This window comes from Mustela putorius, unplaced genomic scaffold (assembly GCF_011764305.1).
Source record: "Mustela putorius furo isolate JIRA1106 unplaced genomic scaffold, ASM1176430v1.1 tig00003909_pilon_pilon_pilon, whole genome shotgun sequence".
NCBI lineage: Eukaryota > Metazoa > Chordata > Mammalia > Carnivora > Mustelidae > Mustela > Mustela putorius.
In genome coordinates, this window is record NW_025422057.1 from 9,633,831 (window position 1) to 9,650,731 (window position 16,901).

Genomic DNA, 16,901 nt, shown 5'->3' on the forward strand with positions numbered 1-16,901 from the left:
GGATTATTCATTGAATGTGTTTAGGCCGTAGGGATTCATCCACTTTTTTTTTTTTTTTTTTGTCAGAGAGAGAGAAAGAGAACAGAAGTGTGGGGAGGCAGAGGGAGAAGCAGGCTCTGACCTGAGCAAAGAGCTGGGTGTGGGACTTGGTCCTGGAATCATGACCTGAGCAGAAGGCAGACGCTTAACTGCCTGAGCCACCCAGGCGTGCCGGGATTCATTCACTCTTGACCACCAGTAAAGCAAGTCAGCCCTCCCTGCTCTTTCCCATTTTCTAGCAGAGAAAGAAGTTGGTGATTACAAGGAATTAGGAAACAGTTAACTTGTTTCCAGCCTATATGAGTTAATCATAATTTAACTTTTCAGATAAGATGAATGTATATGGCTTCATATATTAATCTATTACCCTATAATAACTGAAAAGAGACTACAATGGAAAAGAATGTTCTTTCGACTCTACGATGCAAATTATTTAAACGAAACAGCTTCCCAGGCTAAAGCCATGAAGAAGGTATCCCTCTGTGGAACAGGACAGTGATGATGCAAACATGGTTGCAATAGGGGTCATGTCTTGTTTGTGGACTAAAGTCACTATTGCACCGTCCCTCGCCATAGGGCTAATCACACAGTTCATAAGTAACCCAACAGTAATAAGAGGGAGTAGAGAAATGGTCAGAGGGAAAGTCCGCGGGTTGAGGGTGGGAGTTCTCTGATGCTGACGGCACCTGTCGCCCCACCTTATCCACACATCCCAGTTAAAGGCTGGATGGAACCTCTTAAAAATATTGCCCGTGCTGTGACTCTATGAAACATACATTCATTTCTCTGGGAATGAGGACTCCCAAAGGAGGAAAGGTTGAGCTTTCAGAGGTTGGTGATGGAAAGGAGGGGCTGGACTTCCAGAACGGTAGTTACAATGCCTTCTTCCTCAACCCTGTCTTAGGGGTGTATGTGTGTGTGTGTGTGTGTGTGTAGGTCCTTTCCGGGGGTATCTTTGATCAGGGTGCATTTCTTTTTTTTTTTTTTTTTTTAAGATTTGATTATTTATTTTAGAGGGCATGTATGAGTGGGGGGAGGGGCAGAGACAGAGGGAACAAGTAGACTCCCTACTGAGTGTGCAGCCCGACACAAGACTCAACCCTAGGACCCTGAGATCATGATCTGAGCTGAAACCAAGAGTCAGACCTTCACTGACTGAGCCACCCAGGTGCCTCAGGGTATATTTCTTTAGGTCAAAGAGGCTCTTGCTTAAGAGAGAATGGCAATAGTCCATCCCATGGACCCATGAGCAACACTGACCTCTTGAGAGTTGTGACCAGAGGTTTCTGATGTTATTAATTTACTGTGATGTTTGAAAGGGGCCAGCAGGCTCATTCAGGGTGCTCAGTGTTGGATCTGAAAGTAGAGACGAGTATTCTTAGGATTGTAGGAATTTCACTTTAAAAAAGATATTCATTATGGAAGATTTTAAACACAAATTAGAGTAGTATAATGAGCCCCCAAATACCGATCACACAGCCCCAACAAAATCATCTCATGCATCTTATCTGCTCCCTCTTACCTTGACTCCCCTAGATACTTCCTTATCTTGATTCCCCTTGATAATCCTGAATTATTTCAAATAAGCCCTGGTGTCATATCATTTCATCAATAAATATTTCAGCATGTATCTTTAGAAGATGTTCTTTTTTTTTTTTTAAGATTTTATTTATTTATTTGACAGAGATCACACGTAGGCAGAGAGGCAGGCAGAGAGAGAGGGGTAAACGGGCTCTCTGCTCAGCAGGGAGCAGAGAGCCCGATGTGAGGCTCAATCCCAGGACTCTGAGATCATGACCTGAGCCAACGGCAGAGGCTCAACCCACTGAGCCACCCAGATGCCACAAAGATACATGTTCTTAAAACAACCATAAGCCCCAGCATTCCTTCTCACAGCTCCATTTTCGTGATCGTCAGTAATTTCTCCATGTCACTACCTGTTTGGTTGTAGCATTTCCTCTATTATCTTATAAACTGTTTCACTAATTGTTCAAATTAGGGTCCAAATTAGGTCCACTCATTGCAGTCAGTTAACATGTCTCTTAAGTTTATTTTCATCTGTAAGTCTGTTGGCCCATTCTACCTGCCTTGGAAGTTACTAGTTGAAGAAACCTGGTCATTTGTCCTGCAGAGTTTCTCAAAGTCCAGATTTTGTTGGTTATGTCCCCCTGGTGTCACTGAACATGTTCCTCTTTCCCCTGTACTTTTTGTCAATTGCTGATTCCATCTCAAGGCTTAATGAAATCCAGGTTTGTTTTAATAAGACTCCTTCACAGGGAATGGTGTGTTCTCCCAATAAAAGTGGAAAGAAAGTGTCTGTTTTTTCCTCTTTGTTGATATTAGCAGCCATTAGTGATTATTGCCTCAATCTATTATTTAGTTAAGGGTTGAAAATGGTGATAGTCTAATTTTATAATTTCATCTTTGCTTGTTATCTGTAAAGATACCTTACCTCATCCACTATTTGACCCCAAAGTACATTTCTTGTAGAAAAGCTAGGCTAAGTGCTTCATTCTTGCTTTTTAGCAACTTTTGAAACAAGGAATTGATTTCCTAGCATATTCCAAAGGTAACCAACAAGTTTGTTTTAAAATATCACATGAACTCATGGATTTAAACAGAGTTGGTAGGTTGTTTTGTTTTAGAATTGTATTTATTTATTTGACAGGAGGAGAAAGAGACAGAGAGAAAGCACAAGTTTGGGGAGGGTTTCAGAGGGAGAAGAAAGCTCACCACTGAGCAGGGAGCCCAATGTGGGGCTCAGTCCTAGGACCCTAAGATCATGACCTAAACAGAAGGCAGATGCTTAATAAACGGAGCCACTGAGGTGCCCCCAGAATTGGTGGATTTTAGTCCATTATATTTCTTCTTCTTTTTTTTTTTTTTAAAGATTTTACTTATTTATTTAACAGATGGAGATCACAAGTAGGCAGAGAAGCAGGCAGAGAGAGAAGAGGAAGCAGGCTCCCAGCTGAGCAGAGAGCCTGATGTGGGGTTTGATCCCAGGACCCTGGGATCATGACCTGAGCTGAAGGCAGAGGCTTTAACTCACTGAGGCACTCAGTAGCTCTGTATTTATTATTCTTTTTTTTTTTTTTTCTTTTTTTTTAAATTTTTTATTTTTTATAAACATATATTTTTATCCCCAGGGGTACAGGTCTGTGAATCACCAGGTTTACACACTTCACAGCACTCACCAAATCACATACCCTCCCCAATGTCCATAATCCCACCCCCTTCTCCCCAACCCCCTCCCCCCGGCAACCCTCAGTTTGTTTTGTGAGATTAAGAGTCACTTATGGTTTGTCTCCCTCCCAATCCCATCTTGTTTCATTTATTCTTCTACCCACTTAAGCCTCCATGTTGCATCACCACTTCCTCATATCAGGGAGATCATATGATAGTTGTCTTTCTCTGCTTGACTTATTTCGCTAAGCATGATACGCTCTAGTTCCATCCACGTTGTTGCAAATGGCAAGATTTCATTTCTTTTGATGGCTGCATAGTATTCCATTGTGTATATATACCACATCTTCTTGATCCATTCATCTGTTGATGGACATCTAGGTTCTTTCCATAGTTTGGCTATTGTGGACATTGCTGCTATAAACATTCGGGTGCATGTGTCCCTTTGGATCACTACATTTGTATCTTTAGGGTAAATACCCAATAGTGTGTATTTATTATTCTTAAATGATTGCTCAATTATCGTATTTTTGGGCAATGGATATCTTTTCAGATTTGTTGCTATGGCATTTTGACAGAATCCCCAAAGTCTCCGATGTTTTTTGATAGAAGTCTTTCTAAGTTTTTTGGTATGACAAGCTGTTCCAAGCTTATCTTGCAAATTTCTGCCCAGTTCTGGAGGAAGCCACTTCTCTAAGGGGTCTTGGAGCTTTTTAGCAAGAAATGGTATGTAGAGACCACAAACTAGGTACTAAGGACATTCAGTGCTCCTGGGCTGGGGGTCATTTTAGGCCCTTTCAAGGAAGAAGCCCAAGAAATACATAAAACAAAACAAGACAAAACAAAAAAACCTATAGCATAAGTTCATAATAATATTTCTGATCCAAATTTAGGAATCTACATATTTTACTTACTCTGACCAATCCCCTGTCTACCTTCATCCCTTTTCTCCATGTTGAAAAGTCCCAGTCCCCAGTGATACCAACATAATTACTCATTTACTTTATGAGCAACACACACATTCCAATCCCAGAATAATAATGCTAACACTCTCACCAGCAATTCACTTATTGAAATGGGCTTTCGTTAAAAAACACACTATGGGGGCGCCTGGGTGGCTCAGTGGGTTAGGCCGCTGCCTTCGGCTCAGGTCATGATCTCAGGGTCCTGGGATCGAGTCCCGCATCGGGCTCTCTGCTCAGCGGGGAGCCTGCTTCCTCCTCTCTCTCTCTCTCTGCCTGCCTCTCTGCCTACTTGTGATCTCTCTCTGTCAAATGAATAAATAAAATCTTAAAAAAAAAAAAACACGCTATGTAGGGATTTGCTTGAGTGTCTTAGTTTCTTAATTTGTATTTGGGACAATTAACTGCATGTGCGCAGGGAATTAGGCTCTCGCGGAGGATTCAGTCAACAAAGGAATGCCTCAGTGGATTTTGACTGGTCTCCTTACTAGTTGCAAAGAAACTTGTGGAAACTGTGAAGTCGAGATGGGGTGGGTGTGCAAGTCCCAGGGCCATAAGACTAGTTAACGGGAACTTGGGCCACATGTTGTCAGATTTTCATATTAGACGTTACTCTCCTTCCACACAGCCTGGCCGCCTTTCAGGCCTAAATTAATTCTTTGAGATCCTGGTTTGTGGGCACAGCTTCACAGGATGTTGGATCTAAAGAGAACTGCAAGCTCAGGGAACATCTAGTTCAACTCTCTTCGATTACAGAAAGGGAAATTGGGTCTTAGAGAAGCTCCGTGTGCTTATGATAACGTTTTTTTAATTGAATGTGCAAGGTAGTGAGGAGTGTTCACGTGATGACCTTTTACTGGTTGTGGGAAGGGGGAAGATTAAATCCAAATAATTTGCATAATGACAAAATTATTTTATTAGGAATTAGGCTAAATTTTATCATGGCTAAAAAGATGTCAGAAACTATAACGAAAATGGCAAGGAAATATAATGACTGGTTCTTTTTTTACATTACCTGACCACGCTGCATAATGGTAAACATTTCAGAGTGACCAAATTTGAAAAGAGGGAAGTTAATAGTATACCCTCTGTAGTTAATCTTCTTGGTATTAGTAAGAATTCTAGGTTTCTGATCCCTTTAAGAGCAAATTTAAGTCTGATAAGAAAAAAAAAGCAGAGAGGCACCTAGGTGGCTCAGTGGCTCAGTGGGTTAAAGCCTCTGCCTTCCGCTCAGGTCATGATCCCAGGGTCCTGGGATCGAGCCCTGCATCAGGCTCTGCTCGTCAAGGAGCCTGCTTCCCCCTCTCTCTCTGCCTGCCTCTCTATCTACTTGTGATCTCTCTCTGTCAAGTAAATTAAAAAAAAAAAAAAAAAAGAAAGCCAGAAAGGATTTAAACATGTAATTCACAGAAAAAAAGGAAGGTTACCAATAAGCACATGACATAAGCAAGTTCACTCACAAAGAAATGCAAGTCAAACCATAAGTGATATATATAATTCTTCATTTACTCGGTCGTGAAACTGTAAGTGTGTGGTGATAGCCCGCACTGTGAACGTTGAGGAGAAGTAGGTACAAAGCACATTGTTGTAGGGAGTGTAAAACTTTGTGAAAGTGTTTTGACAATATATCTCACAATCCAAAAAGCATGCATCCTTTGACTTAGCAATTTCGTTGCTAAGAAATCCACCCTATGGAAATTCTTGAAAATTACATAACAATCTCTATCCCAGGATGTTCATTTCAGCATGTCTGTGATAGCCCCAAATTCCAAGAATTAAATGGGCACCAGTAAAAGTTAAATAAATTATGAAACAGATTTATAATAAAATATGATGCAACCATTAAAAAGCATGAAGTACGACTTTATGTGCTAAAATAGGAATCTTCCCCAAATATATTATTAAGTGAAAAATGCAAGATAAAGACCAATCTGTATACAATGTCTAATTCATATAAAAATAATTCTAAAGACTACACATATCTAGTTACAGATATACTACTACGTATATATTTGCATAAATTACTTTCTGGACGTGCACACGTGAAGTAGCAATAGTTGTGGTTTGGGGTTGGAGAAACTGAAAATAGCCTTTAAACTGGGTTTTCTATCTTTTTACTTATTTGGTGTTTGTTTTTTGCTGTTTGGATTTTTCAGTAATTCATTTTACTTCAGTTCTTTTTCAAAGGAGATTAGGTCCTTATTCTTAAATAGCAGTAGTCAGTAAAGGTAAATAAATATTATCTTAAATGAATATTGAATCAGATTATTTAATCATGGAAAGTGTCCTGGTAGAATTGTCCAGACTTTCAAACTAAGTGAAGAAGGAAGCAAGAAAATCGCTTGGATTTTAATATTTGAACCCTCATGGTATGATAGTTAGTATGTCCATGCATGATAGGCAACAAAGAGAAGAGAGCATGGGTGGGATAGGAAATACGGGATATGGATACAGTGAGATTTAATAGTTCTAAGCTCCCTTTCTGGAAGGCAGTGCTCCCATCTGTAAAATGATGGAAGTGGACTAGATCTAACCAGGTCCTAAGCTTTCTTCTGGATTCTGGGCTGAGACTGGTAAAGGGGACCTGGTCAATTTGGTGTCCTTTCCATAGGTAGCACAGCCTCAGAGTGACAATCATGACACCTCAGCCTGATCCCCATATCCAGGAACTCACTTACAAGTGCATCTTTAAAGGATGCCTGGCTGGCTCAGTCAGTTAAGCGGCTGCCTTGGGGTTGGGTCATGATCCCAGGGTCCTGGGATCAAGTCCCACATCGGGATCCTTGCTTAGCACGGAGCTTGCTTCTCTTTCTGCCTCTACCTGCGTTTGCTCGCTCGCTCTCGCTCTCTCTCTCTCTGACAAATAAGTAAATAAAATCTTTAAAAAAAAAAACACGAAAAAAACAAAAAAGGTTGATCTTTAAAAAATTGCTTAATGAACTATAATAAAGCAAACACCCCCATAAATAGCATGCAGGTCATAACTTGGAACTTTACCAGTACCCTAGAATCCCTTCCTTTACTGTCTCAGTGATATAGATATATAATTTTACATATTAAACATGCACATTCAAACATATTTAACATATTTGAACATATTCTGTGAGTGTTAATCCATTGTGATTATTAACCTTATTGAAACTCCCAGAGCACCATCTTTGGCCAGTGGGAAATTAACAAGTGCTTCTTGATGATAAATCACTCATAGATTCATTAGTTCATTTGCTCATTCATTCAACTGAGAGTTTCTTGTACCTATCATAGGCAAGATGCACAACTAGACAATGTCAAGTGTATAAAAAGAAATAAGATTTGTTCTTGTCCATAAAAAGCTTGCAGTCTGTAATGAGAAAGAACATATATACAGGCCACCACTAGAAGGTAGTATCATAAGAGGCAGAGAAATAAAGACAGGTTGCAGTGATCTGGAGGTGAAGCTGGTGTGAACCGTGTCCTTGTCACTTACCAGCCTCTTCGCTCCGCCAGGATTCCCTTTTGGGATCTACGATGGCTGCTCCATCCCCTGCTAGCAAAAAAAGTGGAGAGGAAGGGAAAGGCAAGCTTCTACCTTTTAAGGTCAGCACCTGGAAGCTGTACAGATGACTTCCGCTCATCTACCAATGGCCAGGCTCTGGCCGCATGGCCACACCTCACTGCAAGGGAGGCTGGGATATGTAGTCTCTGGTCAACCCCTGTGCCTTTTCTCCCTGCTACGTGCAAACCCTGGGTAGGTAGACCTTCTATTCCCTAAATTTAATATGCATATGAATCACCTGGGGATCTTGTTAAAATGGAGATTCTGAGTCAGTAGGCATGGGTAGGGAGTGGGGATGTTGGAGTTTTGCATTTCCAGGAGCTCCCAGGTGGAGCAGAAAAGATTGCCTCTTGGACCACATGTAGGCACCACACTTCAAGGGTGCGGGTGACCGCATAGACGGGTCTGCTTTGTGGTGGCTATCGGGGCACTATCGGTCCTAGAGACCACTGTGGTCTTCATGAATCTGTAACTGATCCTCTTGGAGCTGTTTGGGTATATACCTTTGGGGAATGTTGAGGGTGTTGAGTTCCTATCAAATACCCACATAACGGGCCACGTACAAAGTGTAATTAGAAGGCTCTTTGCTCAAGCTAAATTGTATATTAGCTTTTGTTTAGAATTTGAAGTTTTCCCATAGGATTAGAAAGCTGGGGTCATAATAATTTTTCAAATGAGTTATTTTCTAAGTAGAAAACAAATCACGGTAGCGCACAGATTTCTCGGCATTCTAAATATTTGGATTTGTGGCTCTCCTCCAGTGTTCTCCAAACACTTTCGAAAGTGTGAATAATTATACTTTATGCCAATATAAATAGCATTTTAATTTCCTACAGAAGTCTAAACACGTGAAGGCCCTTCAAGTAGGTTATCTACAAAATTTTTTAATAAAAGTAGAGTGGCCAAGACTTCCTTGCTTCCCTGGGCCTGGGTCGACCCACTGCCTGGGCTCTCCCCTCCCACTGCACCCTCCAGGTCTCCCGCGAGGCCCTCCGGAACTGTCCATCCCACGTTGGCAGGACCGTCCTGCCCTTGCTCACTCCTGGATCCCACAGCCTAGAACACTTCCAGTTCCCAGGGGTAGATTCTGAAGTTTGGATTTCAGGGTTTGTTTTGTCCCCAGCAACCGGCCTTTTCTGCTTGAGCTGGCAATGCCTGGAACAGGGCTTTGATCTCACTCCAGCCAGGCACAACCAGGGCTTATCGGAACAGCCCAGGGTTGTTAGGAAGATTGTAAGAGGGAAGATAAGTAGAAGCATTTTGTGATTCAGAGAGTGCCTACAAATGTAACAGAGCCTTACTTTGCATAATAAAAATTATTATTTTTATTATAATTTGGGGGCCATTGCTGCAAGCCAGGAAGTCAGTGTTCTACAAAATTGTCTCTTTTAATTCTCATCTCTAGTTCTCAAACGGAGAAACCTGAGGTTTCAGGAATTTAGCTGAGCTCAGGCAGCTGAGCCGGTGGAGACAGGAATCTCCCCCAGGCCTGGGACTCCAGAGCCCACGCTCTTAAATTGGATACTTTTAAATCTGATCCCATTATAAGTTGAGAACATATTCTGGGATATGTTCAGACTTGAGTCTGGGTTTTTAAATCACGATTATATTTAGTTTCCTTTCGTATTTCAAACTGTGCTTTACCTACCGGGAGTGCCTCCCGGCAAGTTTTAGCTCCTTCTCTGAAGGGGGGCCTCTACCGTCCCTCCCTCTGTGCGCATCAGAGGAGCGGTCTGGGTATGTGCTGTGTCCCAGCAGTCATCTGTCGTCTGTCTGGTTTATCTACGAGAGGACACCCCAGAATCCGGGTGCGAAAGAAGCAGGAGAGAGCAGCGCGGGAAGGATGCTTCCCACTGGCCCGTTTGGGAGTCTCCAATCAGTTAGGACCATTATCTTAGCCTGCTCTGCATGTTTTGTTCCGCATAATGTTAATTCCCCCTCCCTCCAACTCGGAAAGCCCGATGCTTTAGAAAGGTGCATGAAATGGAAAGGGAATTTACCTGACCCGCTCTGGGCACCTCAGTGAGCACTTTGAACGATGCTTAATGAAGCATGGGGCTTTAGAGTGGACGTACATTCAAGCTTTGGGTTTTTCTCCTTCATCCTCTGCTCACGAATGAGAGCAGGTCTCATCTCTGTCTCTCTCCCAGCCCTAGCTCCAAACAGCCCCCATTTACCACCACCCACCCCTCACTGCACACCCCCCCAACTACACCCCCCCCCCCAGCCAGGCGGCAAATATCCTGTGGCTCCCTCCCCCAAGTCAGCCTGAAAATAGCGCTCAGAGGGAGAGAAAGCGGCTTTGGGAAGTGTGACCTGAGCAGTCAGCTTAGGCGAAATGTACACAATAAACTTCTATCTGGACTGAATTGTTCCGTAAAGTGGCAATCACTTCCCAGACAGACGGGCCCTGAAGGACCCGCCATTCTGCATCTTTTAATCACCGTTGCTATGGAGAAAGCCACTATTTCATTAGAGAAAGCGCCTTAACGCAATTAACACATAGTTCAGTTGTTCCCCATCCCTTTGGGGCCCCAAGATGGAGGGGGCTGGGGGTATGGCTTTCCCCGGGGCCCACGAGAGACAGCCGGGCGAGCAGGCCAGGGAGGGTTCCCAGGAAGGAAACTGTCAGCAATACAGGACTAGGTTGTGTATTTGTCCTTGTCCCAAAGAGGAGCGAGCTGAAAATTAACAAAAACTCAGGGTGCGGGTTGACTCAGTGTTTCAGAGCAAAGCAACACAAACTGAAACAGAGGAAAAAGCCTCTGGCTCCTTTTTGAGTTGGAAATACACTGATCTCTGTACACCCTCTGGTGAAACGGATTTTCCTCCTATTTCTTGTTTCAATCTCCTTTTTTTTCACCCCAGAACTGGGACAAACTCTAGCTGGCCATAGAGGCAACCACTGTCCCCACAGCCGGCTACAGAGTTTTTTTTCCCCTGGCTGCTGTTTCAAACTCCCTTTCACAAGCTCATTTGCAAAACAGGGAAGATAATATTTTCTACTTAACTGGGCCATCCTAAGAAGAAGCTTTCCCCAGGGTGCCTGCCGGGCCAGAAAAAGGAAGTGCTCATACAAAAAAGATGAGTTTTGATGTTTATGAAACGAGGGCTTGGAGGGAGTTTTGTGAAGTTACCAAATTCTGGGCATTTCCCAAGAGCAGGGCCATAGATGGGTGCCCGGGTCCTAGGCTTTTCTCTAGCTGTCTAGAACAAAAAAGACTCCGGCCATCACTGAATTCTCAATTAGCAGTATTAAAAAGAAGTAGAAGGAATACTCATGCATCCTGGGTTCTGAGAAATCTGTCCGGTAGGAGAAGGGCATCAGAAAAGGCGGGCGGCAAGCGAGTGCTGGCATATAGGACTTGTATAGAGATGTTTGCATCGTCCCTAATTAGCTAATGTATTTCTTTCCGCCTGCCCTCTTGGAGGAATTCTCAAGCATGTCCCCTGCCGCTCCTGGAGACCGCAGAAAAGCAAATGACACCGAATTTTCCCTTCTTAATTAAAATGTTAAACAGGGTTAAGATGCCAAGTTTCATCAGAGATATTTGTTCCCCCGGTGAACTCTTAAATCCTGCTGGGGTTCAGTTCAATGGGAGTTATTTGAATCAACACATGTTATTAAGTTTCCAAATGTAATCAGCCCAGATATTTTAATGGAAACTTTCTCCTTTCTTTTAATAAGCATGTGGTTTGGTTAAAAAAGCACTTGGGTGAGGTGCCCTGCGTTGCCCTTCCGTAACCAAATCGCCATAGCAACCGGCAGCTGGTCTCTACAAAGGCGGCGGGCGCTGCGAGGGGGCCCGGGGCCGCCGGCGGGAGCCCAGCCCCCAGCGGCAGTGTTTGGCCGGGCACAAGGATCCTCAATGGGATTAGAATGTTTAAGGGGCTAAAGGCTGTGGGAAAACTTTTGTCTGCCATATTTATCTCTTCTGCTGTTGTGTGTTAACATTTCCACTCGGGGTACAATGGGGTTAAAAGTAAGAGCAAATGTTTTGATGGGTTCATTCTGAATTATGAATTCATGGTCGGCATAACCGGCTGTCAGCATCAACCTGGTCTGACTGTGCCAGAGATTGGGGGGGTGGGGGTGGGGGGTGAAGGCAGTGGGAATTTACACCGGGGAAGAGCGTCAGCATGGAGAATTAATTACATGGGTGAGGGGAGCCGCTTTTCCCCCTGGGTGGACACTCTGTATCTTAGAGACAGGTTTTGGGCTCCCAGCGCGGCTCCCCGGGTGAGGTCTTTGCAAAGAGCAGGTCTTCTTCTTGGACTGGTTTGTTGTTCTGCAAGAAGGAACCAGCAGGCGGGTGCTTCTGTCTCCTGGTCCTCATGTGCTCTAGAAGTGGGGTAGGATGCGGGGTTCAGTATGTCCACAAGGAGTGTTCTCCAGGGATGACGGGCCGAGTTGTGTCCTCCTGTGAACTCCTATGTTGACCTTATAACCCCAAGCCCCTTCGTGTGTGACTGCATTTGGAGATAGGATTTTTTTTTTTTTTTTTAAGATTTTACTTATTTATCAGAGAGAGAGAGGGAGAGCGAGCGAGCACAGGCAGACAGAATGGCAGGCAGAGGCAGAGGGAGAAGCAGGCTCCCCGCCGAGCCAGGAGCCCGATGCGGGACTCGATCCCAGGACGCCGGGATCATGACCTGAGCCGAAGGCCGCTGCTTAACCCGCTGAGCCACCAGGCGCCCCTGGAGATAGGATCTTCGGGGAGGGGTGTGAAAGGAAGGCCGTGGGGTGAGGCTAGTCCACTCTGACCGGTGTCCTTGTGAGAAGATGTTGGGTTGCGAAGAGACACCAGAAGTAAGAGGGTGTAGGAGAAAGACCATGTGAAGACCCAGCAAGAAGGTGGCCGTGTCCAAGCCAAGGAGAGAAGCCACGGAAGAAACCAAACCAACCAGCCTGTCACTGTTGGATTTCTAACCCCTGAAGCTGAAAAAATGAATTTCTTTTGTCTGAGTTACCCAATCTGTGACATTTTGTTATGAGAACCTGGCAAATAAAGACACCCCCCCCCAAACAATTTTCTAACTCCTTTGCACATGTGGGTGACATGTGACAGGAGAAGCATGTGTGAAGGCCCTGTGAAGACAGCCGAAGTCATAGCCCAACCCTCTCCCTTCCCCGAGAGAAAAACACGCGTCCCATTCCTAAACCAGAGAGCCTGCCATTAAAGCAGGGTTAGCACACACCATTGTCTATCCCTTCCGAGTGGCCTACCTTTTTCTTTTGTATTCATATCTGGCTTCGATGTTATGGGTAATTGGCACGTTTAATGAAGCAAAAGTTGAACTATTACATTATTTTGTAAAACTTCTGTGCTAATCGTGGTCAGGATGATATGCCTATGCTTGTGATGCCTCCCAGGAACCCCAGCATTTGAGGGCCCAGGCCCTCCCCACACGGATCCTTCCCTATGTTCCACTGAGCCAGTCCTGCCATGCCAAGGGAGCAAGGGAAGTCCCTGTTCCAACTGCCCTGGGAGGTGAGCCAAGTGTGGAATGGAAGAGGGTAGGCATGCCCCAATTTTAAGCGGACCTGGGGTGTCAAACTTGGATTTGAAAACAGAAAATTTAAGGTTGTTGGTGTGCTTTTCCATAAAATGCCCTTTGCAAAATGAGATGTGAGGAAAACATTAAACAACAGACTCCTTCAGTACATTTAGAATCAGATTCAGTGTAGAAAATTCTGATTTGCAAGGAATTTCTTGCAGAACATTTGCACAAAGCAAGGCCTTCCTCTTTAGTAGAATAGGACACTGATGAATAAGCAAGATCTCCTTGTTAAGCTCTTTAGGTCAGGAAGGAGGGTAGTGCGGCTGGATGAGGGGCAGGTGTAACTTACTGGATGAATATACACACACAGAAATATATATACATGTGTACATATATCCGTAGATAGAAAATCATATGCAGATTTGCACATATAGGCGTACCTGTGGTCACACACGCACACGCGCACACACACACACACACACACAATTTCTTGCAGCTGATGCTTCATTCAAGGACCATTTATCAAGGGCTCGCTCTGTTTGCTATGGTGTTAGCTGCTTAGAATACAGATGATACACAGTTTGTGCCTGAGAAATTCACCACTAGAGGAGTGAGATATGGAAACAAATGCTTGTAACTCCACCGGCATGAAGCACATGGGGATGTTTGCAGTCACTTTTTCCCAGGTGCACAGTCCTGCTTGCTTTCACACCCCCCACTTGTGAAGTCAGCCTCCGTGTGGCGGGATCACCGGCCCGGCTTCAGGGAGAAAGTAGGGAATTCTGTGTCAAGATGCGGTCATGTACACTCCCCCCATGCATTAGAAGTGATCAAAAGGGGAAAAACTAATGAAGTAGAATGCAAATTTGCCTTAGGATGGTAACGGAGTTTTTTTTTCTTATCTGAAATTGGTCTCTAAGGCGAATCTAAAAACCAAACAGGAAACAGCTTGGGTTTCTTTTCAGCCCTTACAACCTGAAGCTTTCACTGGTCTCCTGTTTCTGGAGTTTGGGGTCACAAAATTTGCACAGCTCCACGGAGAACGTCCACGCTTCACTCATCCATCTGTTCCTTTCTTCATATTCTGCACCTGCCTTCCTTCTGATCGCCCTTCCCTCCCCTGGTGAGCGGGGTGAGAGGAATCCGACGTGCCCTGTGTCACCCAACCTCATGCTGCTGTCTGAGTAACAGACCTAGGGCACAAGTACAACTGTATTTCCCCTCAGCATCTCCCCCTTCAAGTGTATTTAAACTTTCAGAGCAGCCATATGCACGTGTGTGTCTTACGGAACAGAGTCCCACCCTGAAACCGAGAATCGGGGAGCCTCTGGTTGGAGCCCATTTGGCTCTCAGAAGCTTCCACCAAGCTCTGTGGCATGCTGGACGCCCCTTGACCTGTCTTTGCTACGTCCACTACCCCACACACCTTTCCACTCATCGCTCACTCACCTGTTGTGCTCTCCCCACCTGGAACGGCTTGTGATAAATTTAAAAAGAAAGTCATGAAGGGCCCCTGAGCAACTCAGTTGGTTTAAGTGTCAGACTCTTGATTTGGACTCAGGTCATGATTTCAGGGTCCTGAGATGGAGCCCCTTCTCGGGCTCTGCACCGGGCCTGGAGCCTGCCCAAGGTTCCTCTCCCTCTGCCCCTCCCAGCCTCAATCATACACGCTCGCTCTCTCTCAAAAAAAGTCAAGAACAACACTTACATAATAAACAATACACAAAAGCTCCCATTCAGGGGAAAAAAAGAAACCAACTCTGAGGAAAAGACACTAAAATATTCAGAGTGGTTGTTTCTGGGTACTGGAGTCGTGCGTGCGGTTTTTCTTTCTACTTTTTGTGTTTCCTGAATTTTTAAAAAAGATTTATTTATTTAGAGAGAGAGAGCAAGAAGCAGGAGGGACAGAGGGAGAGGGGGAAAAACAATCTCAAGCAGGCTCTGCACCCAGAAGGGAGCCCAACGTGGGACTCGATCCCGCGACGCTGAGATCATGACCTGAGCTGAAACAGAGTCGGACGCTTAACCAACTGCACCACCCAGGCGCCCCGTGGGTTTCCTGAATTTATGATATTAAATATATTTTGCCCTAAGAAAGGAAGAAAAAACAAAAAAGGATTTCAAAAATAAAACCTACTTATTCTTCAAGACCTAGCCTGGGGTGGCAGATAATTCTTGAATGATAGAAAAGAGAATGAGCTTTTGATTAGTCAAACTCAAGTTCAGAGCCAGCTTCTAACTTAGAGGCTAGGATTAGCTGTGTACGCACATCTTTAACAGGGGATAATGTCTTTTGTATAAACCGTGAGGGATAAAATGTAATGTCCATAAACTACTTAGCATGTTGCTGTGCAGTAGAGGTGAATAGTGAGTATCAATTTTGATTCCTTCCTCGCCCTCTGTGCAGTCAAAAGCGTTATCAGGAAGCCCTCTCTTCCTACCCTTTCTGTGTCGTGATGAAAATCGAGAACACAAAAGCAATTTAGCTGCCTCTGTCTGTCCTGGAGCTCCTCTTCCCATAACAGACACTTAATAAATCATTTTCAGACAGAAGTAAATGATCAATCTCTGATGAAACAAAGAATCTTCCAGAAAAGTTCTGAGAAACCAAGATACAATGAAAAGCAGATTCAGCCAGAAAGCAAGAAAAACCAAGGGAAAAAGAGTAGCCATTTTACACTCACTTGAAAGTCATAACTATCAGAAAATTCAGAATTATGACTCCCTCTCCCGCTATAACCTCTTCACATCACACATATGTAATAGAGACCGTAAAAGTGAACGCGGCGTTCGGTAGTGCGCGTTACAAACAGATCGCATGATGGGTGTGAGTTACTGTGGCGATGGGATTCATAACTTGGAATTTCCTCGCTTTTATGTGTTCATAATAGCGTCCGCCGTAGCTGGGCCTTGACGCCCCGCACCCGAACTGTATTTATAACTGGAACCAAGAGGGGGAGAAGGTACCCTTCAGGAGACCCCGAGACTGCCCTGCCTCTCTCTTAGGGTTCACTTGCACGTGTTCCAAGTGCCCGTTTTCAGAGACCTACTGGAAAATGGAGTATGTTACTGCAATACAGCACTTCTGCTTGAGTTTAGCTTACAGGGTTATTTTCCGTTAAAATCAATATTTTCAGGTGAGGGCTGAAAATATAAAATTGATCATTTACTTCTGTCCGAGGCTATCGGTGTCGACAGAGGCCCCGGGCTTGCAGTAGGCCGCTCTGGGCGTCGGTGACACTGGGACTTCACAGACCGTCCGTAGCCAGGGGAGCTCGTTCAACACTTGCCCCTTGTGCTTCCAGGGACATCATGAATGTGACCTCCAGAAGAAGCTGCCCATCCCGAGGAGAGGTGGGGCATGAAATCTTGGGCTGGGAAGTGACCTGGGTTTGCACTGTCACACCACAAACAGAGCTGTCCCACGCGACCCTCCAGCTTTGCTCCCAGGTGCGTGGCCTCTGTCCTTTAAAAGATGCGCAGAGAATGAGCGAGAGCTGCTTTTCCCAGTGGCCTGTCCCTTGACTAATTGTTCTGCTGGCTAGGAAATTTGGCCTTTGTCATACCTTCAGCTTTCATTCTTCGCTCCGAGTCTTTTATGGAGAAAGTCTTCTCCCAAGATGGAGAACAGACAAGGACTCTGTTCCTAGGAGGCTTTGACCCTGCTGGTTGTTATG